Source organism: Nilaparvata lugens, unplaced genomic scaffold (assembly GCF_014356525.2).
Source record: "Nilaparvata lugens isolate BPH unplaced genomic scaffold, ASM1435652v1 scaffold927_1_2, whole genome shotgun sequence".
NCBI classification, from domain to species: Eukaryota; Metazoa; Arthropoda; class Insecta; order Hemiptera; family Delphacidae; genus Nilaparvata; species Nilaparvata lugens.
In genome coordinates, this window is record NW_024095023.1 from 21,777 (window position 1) to 34,604 (window position 12,828).

Below are 12,828 nucleotides of genomic sequence, written 5' to 3' on the forward strand. Positions count from 1 at the left end.
AGATTGAGCATGAAAATCTCTACAATTAATGTTCAGTAGCATTTTCACCTAAAATTGGAAATAAGCTCGAAATTCGAGAAAATAAGATTATTCAATTGCAAACTGTTGGCAATTGTTGATTCTATTAAATCATTCACTATGAAGAGATAGCACACATCGTGTGTCTCCAGCGTTATTGTCCTGTCACCAGCTGGCTAAGATCTTAGAATAATAGACTCTTATGTGCGTGAACACTAGCGTCAGGTGATCAATTTTCATAACGGGAAGGAAAGTAGTGTGAGTGTGCCACACCAGATTTTTGCTTTTTATTCCGGCTGCTATATCATATTATGAATAGTCTCCTTGAATGAAATCATAAATGGCAGTCAATTATATTGATAACTAGCCGTCAGGCTCGCTTCGCTCGCCATATCCGTCTGGCCAGGGGGCTCCGCCCCCTGGACCCCCGACTGGATCGTCGAAGAATGAGATCAGCAGGCTCGCTTCGCTCGCCTGCATTTTTCATTTCGGCATTTTTATCATAATGTTAGGACAATCCAGTCGGGGGTCCAGACTAAACGGCTGGCTAAACGGATATGGCAAGCGAAGCGAGCCTCACTGCTAGTAATATAACATTCCCAGGATTGAAGTAGCAGTGCCCAATCAATTTTTCCGCGATAAATGCATTTAAACTTGGTTTAAACTTCTTCAACTTGGTGCCAACCTAACAAAGTCAACTCAACTTAATGCCAACCTGACAAAATTATTAATTTAGTTGCCAGTTAACAACTGTTTCGAAGAGGTACTCTATCTAGATTATAGTTCTATAGTAACATATGATATATGATATGGAAATTTCAATTATAATTAAGAGATTGGGAGAAGAAGAATATACATGCTAAAAGACGAACATTAAACCCTTAAAAACAACCCTTAGAGTTAAAATATTGCCAAAAGATTTCTTAGTGCGCCTCTAAAGGGCCAACTTAACATACCTACCAAATTTGAACGTTTTTGGTCCGGTAGATTTTTAGTTATGCGAGTGAGTGAGTGAGTCAGTCAGTCAGTGAGTGAGTGCCATTTCGCTTTTATATATATAGACAAGATCTTGTTAATAACAAGGAATTTTCTGTTAGAAACATGAGTTACCGTATTAACTTTAGTCAAGAGAAATTTTTGACGATTCGACCAAGTTAATAACTTTTTGTTAATAACTCCCGTGTAATTGCAGCTGAAGATTCATCCTACCTAACTATCAGCAAAATGTCATCCTCTCTCACGAAATTAGAAGTGGCCTAATGTTTAGGTCACCCACAAATCTCATTTTATATAGTCTTACTCCCGGTTGCACAAAAGTCTGCAATTTTTAATCATGATTAAATGCTAAGAGAATCAATAAAATAAGAGAAGCCTTCTCTGATTGGTTCTCGTGTCATTTAATCATGATTACAATAATTTAACAGGCTTTTGCTCAACTGGGCCTTACAGTATTTGCTTTCAAAGGAAACCTCAAAAACATAATATGAATCAAGTAGTCTAAATTAATTCCGAACCGATCAAATCTTTATGTAGCCCAATGCATATTTTGTTATGTAGTACTGTACAGAATTGGATATAATGTATATTTAGCAACTTTATTGCTTCTTAAAGCTTGATGATCTTTCAAGAATTATTCTATCAAATCTTGTAATTTCATCACAGATTTCATGTCCTGCAATTTGTAAGTCCCGCCACAGTATTATTTTTAAAATCTGAGCCATCTGCATCTACAGCGCTATCTACATAATCAGACGACGGATTTTGATGGCACTGAACTGAAAAGAATGGACGCTTCGCTCGACTTCTGACTTGCGCAGTTGCGCTTTGCAGCTGAAGTCTTGAAACGGAATCGTTCCAGTAGGTAGAAAACTATAAATTTAATATATTTTCGAAAACTCATTTTCTCTCACAGAGTTTTTCTAAATAATGAAAGTGTGTTTTTATATTCTATTGTAATATTAATTTATTTTCATCCACAAGTACCAATGTAAGGTAAGCACTAACTTATAAAATACCGGTGAAACTAACCTCGGTTAGTTGAAAACTTTGGCTTGGAAAAATTCTTGCTCTTGTAAATAATTGATATTCAGTAAACTTTTTCAAAAACAGAAACCTATTGCTGATTAATAAAAATAATAATTTGCATTTCTTGCATAAGTGTAAATTTTTTGATAGATTTTTTAAATTTGATGAGATGTATAAGATAACAGGACTACACGTGTTCATCATCAATTGAGTTTATTCAACCGGTTAGTCTTGTTAATTCTTGTAAACAAATTTCCGTTGTTAGTTCATGTTTGGAGAACATAAAATAATTTATTATAATATACTTGTAGTCTGCAGACATACCTAATCAAAGCAAATACCGTAAACTCATGTTTGTATCTAAATAAAACTAACCTTAGAACAATTTATATATAAAACGGACGCTTCTGAATTAATTTGAGGTTTAAGTTTAAGTATTGAACCGTAAGCTGAGAGTTGAAAAAATACTTTTTGGAATAAAATTTGGTAAGAAATACCTGCTGCCTCCGTTCTAAGTAGGCCTAATAACATTAATTTTCACATCTATTCAAATGAACTAGGTAATAAACATGGATGTATGTCTGTTCCCTGTAGATTCAAAACTTAATCGACAGATTAATATAAAACTTTGAAGTTACGTTTACATTATTTATCAAATTTTGTTGAGTAGCGAAGTTTATTCAAGAAAACTTGGAAGTGTTTACACACGTTTGAGTAGAAATGAACGATTTTTGTAAACTTGAATTCAATGTTAATAAGGGCTTATATATGTAATGTAAAAAATTCAATAAATACGGTATTATCTTCAAATGCATCATAAGTTCATTCGTTTATGATTAAAGTTGGTTGTTTTTTTTATATGGAATGAGAATGTTTAATAAATTACCACATGAGTGAATAGAAGCTCCATTTCAATTATTCAGAAATAGGCTACGTAGCTGGTTAATTAAAAATCATTTTATAGTGTAAAAGACTTTTTTGAATTTCAACAAATTATTTAATTATTTTTATAAATTATTCTTTGAGATGAACTATTTTTTACTAGTATTCATGTTATTTCTTGTATGTAATATTTTACGTGTATGTTATTTTGACTGGTGTTTTTTACATAAACCCTCCATGTTATAATATAGGTTGACTATGTTTGCTAAACAATAATTTCTGACGTTGTCCATGGTATTGTAATGTTGAGCGGCAATAAAATTATATTTATTCATCCTAGATATTTACTGAACACTGTTTCTTTCGAACGCTAGGCTATTCTTTTTGATCAAACTACATGTATTTTTATATTTTTCTGTGGTCTTGAAGTTTAGGCCTACTCCTAGCAAAAAATAATTAAACCTTTTCAAATGCCTTATTCTTTTAAAATAATACAGTCCTATAGGTTATTAGGGTTTGTCATAATAGATAGATTATGTCACAACTCTTTTCTCACTTGTCAATTTTTTGTTTTATTATGTTTCTAATCATTATCATTATTGCAGATGGCGTCTCATGTTGAGAAGAAGTTCAAAGGAAGTCAAAACCTAGAGCTAGAATGCTGCACTCAGATCAATGATGAAGAACATGAACAGGGATCCTTTCAAATATTCTTCAAAGAAAAAGTGCATGGTGAGGTTTGAAACTATATTATCATTGAAATAATACACAAAAGGCCAAGGACCGGTCGCACAAAAGCCTGTTAAATTCTAATCATGATCAGATAAAGGTGAACACCGACACCCCCACGATGGGACGAAAAAGACGATTCCCCGGTCAAGCAGACTGCGGAGAAGACAAAAGAAGTAACAAGTAAGTAAATCCACGTGAACAAATCAGAGAAAGGTTTTTTTTTAAAGAATGCTTCTCTGATTGGTCCTTGTGGCATTTAATCACGGTTAAAATTCAACAGGCTTTTGTGCAACCAAAATCCTAATTTTTCATTTATTTTCATCTGTAGACTATCACTGAAATAATTGAATGCTTTTAAATGCCATCTTACTGATACACAATACCTCATTGAATTTTCTTTAAAGCTGAAGGTAATGGGGTCTTTGTTAGGTTAGGTTAGGTAATAGCACTTTGCAGATAGAATATTATATATTTTGGCTTCACTTCTGAAGTTAATGCTCATTTATACACTAGAGTGTGCTCCACATTGTAATGGCAGTGTAGAAAGATAGGAGAACATTGTTGCCGAATATTCAAAGAACTACCTAATTGACAAGGACACTAACTTGAGGACACTTGAGATTGACATAAATATCGAAACTATAGTGCGAGATAAATTACTTTTAACACGGCTCTTTCTCGAAGACGGAGAGGTCCGATGCTCTATCCTCCACTAATCACTCCCACTACCTAGCAGCATTCTCATTCTCTTGTGTCTGAGTGAGAGAGCTTTGTAACGCGACGCGGCAACACTCCCCTCCATCTATTGCTGGCAATATTCCAAATAGTAATACTGGTCAGCAGGTATATTGGTTTGTGTATGTTACAGAGATGTTTTCATCACAAGAACATGAAGCAAAATGACACGGCGCACCAATTGTGCGCAGGATGTCCGTCTGTGTCTACGCTACAAACTGTGGAGGGAGAAATGGGTTTCTCCTCTTAATGTTAAAAGTAATTTTATCTCGCACTTTAGTCGTGTTTAATTTAAAAATATGACAAGTGCTCTAGCTTTTTTATAATTAGGCTAATTTATACAATATTTTACAGTATTTACTCTCGAATAATCATTATTAATATCTGATTATAATACATAATCTGATTTTCAATATTTTTGTGTAGTTGAGAAGTTGATATTGTGGTAATTATTATTTTCTCTGAAATCTGTGGTTTTTGACAATTTCTTAGTCTTCTTATTTAATATGATTCTTAATCCATACATTACCTTCCGGTATTTCTCTCAAGTAATCAACCAATATCTGCTTATGATCTATAATCTGACTTATACTTTTAAGTATTTTCACTCAAATAATTAAGTATTGTCTTGTTTTTCCCAGATATGCCATACGATGATGAACTATTGGAGGGTGATTCAGACTGCAACCCATATTCCGAGAGTAAACCAGATACATTCAATCCATCGTGACTCATTGGCCAGGTCATTTCAACCTGAACTGCTAGAGCCATGGGTTTGGACAGGAATGATTTCGACCCTTGTCATTAGCTTTATGACCTCCAGTACCAGACCGAGAATCTCGTCCAAGAGCCTGCAGAACCTTGTCCAAGAACCACGGTGAACCTCGTCCAAGAACCTCTCGGTGTACCTCGTCCAAAAGCCTCGGATAAACTCGTCTAAGAGCCTTAGTGTACCTCGTCGAAATGTGCCTCGGAGAACTTCGTTCAAGAGCCCTGCAGAACCTCGGATAACCTCGTTCAAGAGCCTCGGAAAATCTTGTCAAAGAGGCGAGAACCTTGAGCAAGGACCTTCAGAGAACCTTGTCCAAAAGGATCGGAGAACCTCCTTCAACAGTATCGGAGAATCTCGTCCAATAGCCTCAAATATCATCGTCGAATCGGCTTGGAGAACATCTTCCAATGGCCTCGGAAAACCTAGTCCAAAAGCCTTGGAGATACTCGTCCAGGGGCCTCGTAGAGCCTCTTCCAATAGCCTCGGTGAACATCGGCCAAGAGCCTCGGTGAACATCGTCCAAGAGGCTTGGAGAACATCGTCCTAGAACCACGGACAACCTCGTCCCAGTCCAAGAGCCTTGGAGAAACTCGGAGAACCCCGTCTAAGAGCCTCGGAGCTCCTCGTCCATTAGCCACGGTGAACCTCGAAGAAGAGCCTCGGAGAACCTCGTCCAAGGGCCTGGGAGTATTTGATACATTTTACATTGAGCAGTTGGGTAAGAATTGTTGTTATAAAATGAGTCGTCTATTTGCAGAACCAGATACATCAAACAATCGAAATTTCTCATGAAACGTAAAACCCATTTTATAGAGTAGATATGAACTGTTTTTAACAAAACAAATTTCAAATAGTTGTAAATCTAATAAGATACAAAATTAAAGAAAAAAGTTCTATGAAATTTTAATATGTGAAATGAATTAGACTGATGATTAATTATTCGCTTCAAGTTATTCTTCCACAGGCAATTTTGCCCACAACTTATGTGAGATTCAATCTACTCAACCCATGTAGGATTCTCTGATTGATATCATGATGACTTGATGCAATTTTAGAAATAAGTGTCCTATAGTGTTACAAGAGAATGACGTTCACCTTTAGTGAGCTCTTTTCAAGTTGAATGAATTTTTCAGCAAGTACAAATAAACAGTCCCCACTGGGAAAACAAGAGTAGCTTAATGGATTTTTAAGGCAAAATATCAAGTTTTACCAATAGACTCAAAATATAATTTAATTGTTAATGAATTTTACTAATTTGATAAAATATCATGTAGAAGCTTGAGATCAGCAACGTTGGGGAAACTTGTTATGTAGCATTTGGGGTTGAACCTCTCTCGTTTAACTCAGTATGAATGCTTCTATAGAAAATTAATTTTTGCAAATTTTTACTTGATATTTGATAAAGATATTTGCTGGATAACTATAGCAACAGCGTAGTCCTGCCACAATAATATAAGGCAACAAAAATACTATATTGTTGCTTCAGTCATCCAAAGAATATTTCTGTCAAATTTTGAATTCTGAATCTGTAAAAATTCATATTTTTCTGTTATATTTATGTTGTTCTTTGTAGCATGAATCTCTAAAAATCATATTTAATAGGATGAGAAAATACAAACTTGTCCCAGATGTTATTGATTCAAAGAAGTATTTTATAATTTTGAAATCTAGTTTACTATTGTTGAAAAATAATCAAGCGTGCTTATTGAATACTCACTTTTCTTTGTAGGACTACTGACATTATTGGGACACAATAAAAGTTATCTAGTATCCTTTCATTTTATCACAACACAACTGATTTCATTCCAAGAGCCATTTCAAGTGTATCACTTGTACATTTACACTTGAAAATGGTTCTTGAAGAGATGAAACCAGTTGTGATAGAATAAAAGGTAGGCCACTAAATTTTATTGTGTTTGAAGACTGCATGTTTACTGGGATGGAAAAGTATAATATTTTACTGTAAAGAGTGTCCCTAAAGCTACATTTAAATTATGTAGCTGGAGAGCTATATAGCAGAGCTATATATAAAATTTGAGCTACATATAGCTCTGCTAGATAGCTCTGATATAGCTAGATCTAGATATAGCTCTGCTACAAATAGATTTAACGCTTATTTTATGTAGCTATGCTACATGTCAATTTTTGTTTATAGCAAAACTAGATGTAGCTGCTATGTCCTTGAAGGAAGGCTGCCGCAGCTGTTTAGTGCCTTCTGGGTTTACACCAGATATACTGTGTACTAAATTGTTGTCAGAGTGCTAGTAGGTTACTGTGCATTGCGAGCATTTATTTGTGATTTATATATTATTGTGCAATAATGGAGAGTGAATTTGACTGGAATAGAGACAAAATTATCCAATATCTTTTTCGTCTCTGTGCTGCCATTTTGATGCCATTACTTGTAGCAGAGCTACATAGTTTGAAATAAACCAGTATTCACAGCTCAGTTCCCAGCCAGATGCCGAAGAAGAAGGTAGTTCTTGCAGCTTTCGCCGCAGCTACTGTGATATTTTCAGCACAGAGAAGAGAAAGAAGATATTGTATAATTTTGTCCCTATTCCAGTCAAATTCACTCTCCATTATTGCACAATAATATATAAATCAAAAAGAAATGCTCGCAATGCGCAGTAAACTACTAGCACTCTGACAACAAATGAGTACAGTATAATCTGGTGTAAACCCAGCAGGCACTAAACAGCTGCGGCAGCCTTATTTCAAGGACAGAGCAGCTACATCTAGCTCTGCTATAAACAAAAATTGACAGAGCTTAGATTCTCTTGGATGTTTACCGAAAATTTAGGATAGCTCATTTTCTGCTATATAGCTGAGAAAATAGGCTTAAAACTGCTATATTGCCGGGCTATAAAGCAGATCTCCAGTGTTACTTTTTGAGCTCTGCTACATAGTGTAAACCTAGCTTAAAAGAATGTCTCGATTTCAAATGAATTTACTTTTGAAAAGAAGGGTCTATAACAAACAAATCTTATATTTTAGTACTTTCAGAAGACTGAAATCAACAAAAAGTGGTAAAGCTAGACTTGTTGGTTCTTTTCTAATAATGTATTTGATTTGTGCATTGGTCAATGTAAATGTAAATGAATATTAACTGTTCACCCTTGTTTGAAATAATTATAGACATTTTATCCGTCAAGAATTTTTTCTATGATTGAATAATACATTTTTATAATAGAGGTTGAATTTATTACATCATTGTAAAAACGATTACGAAACGTTGCAGAGCTAAAAATGGATAGCGCTATCTGCTTTGTCGAATGATAGACAAGGATAACAACACCAATGTAAATCAAATACTGCCGTTATAGCGAGGTCCTCACTATAGATTAACTAAGTCTATTCTTGCAAATTATTCTTGTGAATATCGTTCAAACCAAGACCTTTTTTGATTGCAGTTGAAACAGTATTACAGAAGCGTGAAGAGAGCTTCGAATCTACATCAGTCAGGAGTATCACGTTGGACCACAGAGTTCGATGGAATAGAGTAGCGGCACTTGGAATCACAGAGTTCGACGGATGGAATAAAGTAGCGGAAATTGTCAGCTAGGAATCACAGATGGAACAGAGGAGCGGAATCTGTCAGCATGAAGTATCTTAAGACAACTGGAACCATGGAGTTAGCAGAATGGAATCGTCTATCATACAGTTCTTTTGCGGCGTATGGTAAGATTAGAGGTGTTAAGTATTTTCTACAAGAGGTAAAAAACTCATCTGTTTCTTCTTCTGTGGTTTTGAACCACGTCCTCATTGTACTGTAATGTTAATCTCGAGCTGGTAAACTATTCGATAACATGATATCGATACTATCGTGATATCGATATTATCGCTCTTCTTTGTACTGTATAATGTTAATCTGGAGCTGGTAAACTATTCGATAACACGACATCGATATTATCAAGTTATCGTGTTATCGATATTATCGCTCTTCTTTGTACTGTACAGGCCTTCGGCCTGCCGCAAAGTAGACCCACGCTAATCCACGAAAAGCAACCCACGCCGTGGGATGTTTTGTAAACCATTGCTAGGCTTCTCCAGACATCTGTGTAATGATAATAATACATGCATTTGTCAGCTGATTGATTGCGAATAATTCTTTAGCAATGGTTTACAAAATGTCCCACGTCGTGGGTTGCTTTTCGTGGATTAGCGTGGGTCTACTTTGCGGCAGGCCTAATCTCGCTCTGGTATAATATTCAATAGCCCGATATCGATATTATCATGTTATCGATATTATCACTCTTTTTTGTACTGTAGGCTAATGTTAATCTCGAGCTGGTAAACTATTTGATAACATGATATCGATACTATCATGTTGTCAATATTATCGCTCTTCTTTTCCAATAATAATTTATTATTAGTTGATTTTATAATTTATTTTTACAATTCATGTCCAAAATTTAATAACATTTGTTGAAACATATTCAGTTAATAGAGAAGTATATTTAATGCTTTAATTTTGTGGGATAAGATTTTTAAATAGATTTGTAATGGTTAGGAATACTTTGTGCAACCAGTTGCACAAAAGTCTGTCAACTTTTAATATTGATTAAATGCCACGAGAGCCAATCATAGAAGAAGACTTTTTCTCTGATTGGTTCTTGTGGAATTTTATTATGATTAAATTTTAACAAGCTTTTGTGAAACCGGGTCCTAATGAGAAAATTGATTATAGTTTGAACAAAAAGATTAACTCTTGGTAGCAGACCGACATAAAAGGATATTAATATTCTATAATCTTTGCCTTTTTAGGCCTTATGTGAATATGTTAGACAACTCATAAAATCGGCTCCACAAGTCCTTCTCCAGATTTCTTCTCTCAATTTTCGTTGGTGTTCATATTTATTCATTCATTTACATATTCTAAATTTTAGAACGCCTGTGTAGAACTAGGTATGTAAAATCTTAGATGGCATATGTAGTTGACTAAATTCTCTGCCGAACTATTGCTTAAATAATAATTAGATTTGAAAGTAGCAATATTGTTTACTTCAAATGTATCATCGATACAAAAATCGATTGTTTCTTCAACGTTGAATGGCATTTGTTTTTATGAATAAAATTAACCTTCCGGTAGTCGCGCCCTACTCAATCACACGAGCAGTCGCGTGTTGTATTTTCTACAACATCCAATTTTCCAAGTTTTATGTACTCCTAATAGACAGTAGTCGACAGCAATCGGCTTCAGTTAACAAAAACTCTGCTTGAAATTTAGAATATAAACTACCTATCCCATTGGATACCTTCTTATGCTATAATTTATTATTACTTACTGCCATGGCCATACATATTTAGCCACACCAATAAAGCCCCTCCACCTCTCTCGATTGTCCGCGTCCTCCTCGGTTGCTCCAATTCTCTCCATATCGGCCTTCACTTGACTCCACCATTTCCGTCGTGGTCTTCCTCTCGGTCATTGTCCTTCCGGATTTCTTTTCAACAGTTGGCCTTCTTTATTTCCACTTCATGAAAGTGGAAAAGATCAAGCAAGTACATTGGGTAGGACAGTGTGATAGCCACCTCTAATACAAGGCCCCGTCCTACGATATTGCAACGTTGCAGTGTAGGCCTAGAATCTAATACATGATTGGTGAAAAAGATCAGCTGGTATTTTTAAAAATCTTTTTTCTTTTTCTTTACACTGCGACGTTGCAATATCGTAGGCCGGGGCCTTGTATTAGAGGTGGCTATGATAGCGTCTACAGAGCTTGCTTCCATATTAGATGGGTTGACTTCTCATTTCGGTGGAATTTGATTTACATCATCCTTCCCCTGATCCACAACTAACCCAACCTAGCCTCATCACATGGTGTCCAATCTGTTTCACTAACACAATCTTAGGGATCCTGCAAATCAAATAAAATAATAGATTAGGAAATCAACTAGTAGTTACATGAATAATTGCAATAGGAGAGTATTATTAGAGGGCCTTCAGAATTTGCCCCCCAAAGCGTTGCATTGGGGACATTATTGAGAGGGGCACAGCCTCATTATTAAGATCTGCAATGATTTGGTAGGAATTGCGCGTCTCATCAAGTGCAACGACACAATCGATGCAGCCAATCGAATGGGCACAGGGGACTGCCGTCCTGGTGGCGACATCAGTTGTCGAAATACAGTTGATGGAATGGCTCTGTAATTCTGGTGTGAATTTGCATTACAGTACTGGCTCCAGCTCCAAACTGTAGGTACTGTTTATCGATCTCAGTTGTTGATCCTAGATACACTAGTAGTTCTGTGAACAGTAGACCTCGCGCTCAGTAAGTTACGTTGACCTGCTGCTATGTTTTCTCAAAAATTAATAAATAATTTATCAATTTAAAATGTCCAGAAAAAATCCTGAATAAACATAGAGCTTTCTGTCCTATCGTACCGTGACGTGTCGTCCCGGAATGTGAGTGTGAGCGCTGTTATCAGGTCTGGCTGCAACTGTCTACAACGTTGATGGAAAGATACATTTTCAAGATGTTCGATGTTTTTGAACGGGTAATATTATAGTCACCTGTCTTCTAACTTTGATGGAAAGATACATTTTCAAGATGTTCAATGTTTTTGAACGGGTAATATAGTCCACTAGACAGCTGATTTATGATGAATAATTCTATAGTCTGATTTTTACTCCAATATTGGCGTATGAAGGAGGCTCCTTTTTCCTTTTATATTATCCTTGAAATGCAAAATTTCCAAAAAACCTTGTATATACGTTGACGCGCAATTTAAAAAGGAACATACCTGTCAAATTTCATGAAAATCTATTACCGCGTTTTGCCGTAAATGCGCAACATATAAACATTTAATCATTAAGAGAAATGCCAAACCGTCGACTTGAATCTTAGACCTCACTTCGCTCGGTCAATAATATAATATTTAGATAAGAAATAATATCTGTTGTGAGTTATCGTATATATTTCAACACAGTAATTGTGAACTGGTTACCGGTTTCACCTGTAACTTTTATTTAATAATAAAAAAATCAACTAGGCCTTGCTGTCTCCACCTCCCAAAACCTGTACATGTATTTACAGGGTAATTGTAATAATAAAATATATATTGTATTATAAGCTGCCACAGACCTCTCAAATATGCTCACTGCTCCAGTCACTTCCATTGCTCCACTAGAACCTGAAAAGTACGACAAGGACAAGTAGAACTAGTAGTGAGACAAGTGCAGAATTTTGGCAAAATTTCCACATCTATAACCTTTCCTGTAAGCACAGAACATGCAGAAACAGTTCCATTCAGAGATGAGTGACACCGCTTCTACCATGACCCATAACGAGCAACAGCAATGTCTCTGCAATTATCATTTTCTCTAATAACACATCATCTACAGCCCTTTTCATGGATTCCTTACTTACAATTTCAACAACAGAGCCCAAAACTCGTTCATAAAATAATATGGAATGAGTTCATCACTGGACTAAAATTCTTAATATTGAACAAAACATGTCAGCAGCTGCTTTATCTTTTCCAATGCATTGAAGTCCATAGACTAATCTGATATTTATATCATATAATTTAGTGTCTATTTCACTGACTACAGTATCAACTTTATTACTATTGGTAGTTTTTACTGTTAAATCACAATTGGTACACTGAAATTGTAATTCAGTAGCAAGTCCAGCAATTGTTTTTCGTTTCAATGTCAA

The 12,828-nt window shown here is 35.5% G+C and overlaps 1 long non-coding RNA gene across 1 annotated transcript; it reads left to right on the forward strand.

Annotated features, from left to right (window-relative positions):
- Positions 1-1,835: 1,835 nt before the first annotated feature.
- LOC120349310 lies at positions 1,836-9,059 on the forward strand. The gene is made up of 4 exons (XR_005570320.1): positions 1,836-2,010; positions 3,531-3,657; positions 5,034-5,882; positions 8,578-9,059. It is a non-coding gene; the product is annotated as an uncharacterized LOC120349310 (long non-coding RNA).
- The last annotated feature ends 3,769 nt before the right edge of the window (positions 9,060-12,828 follow it).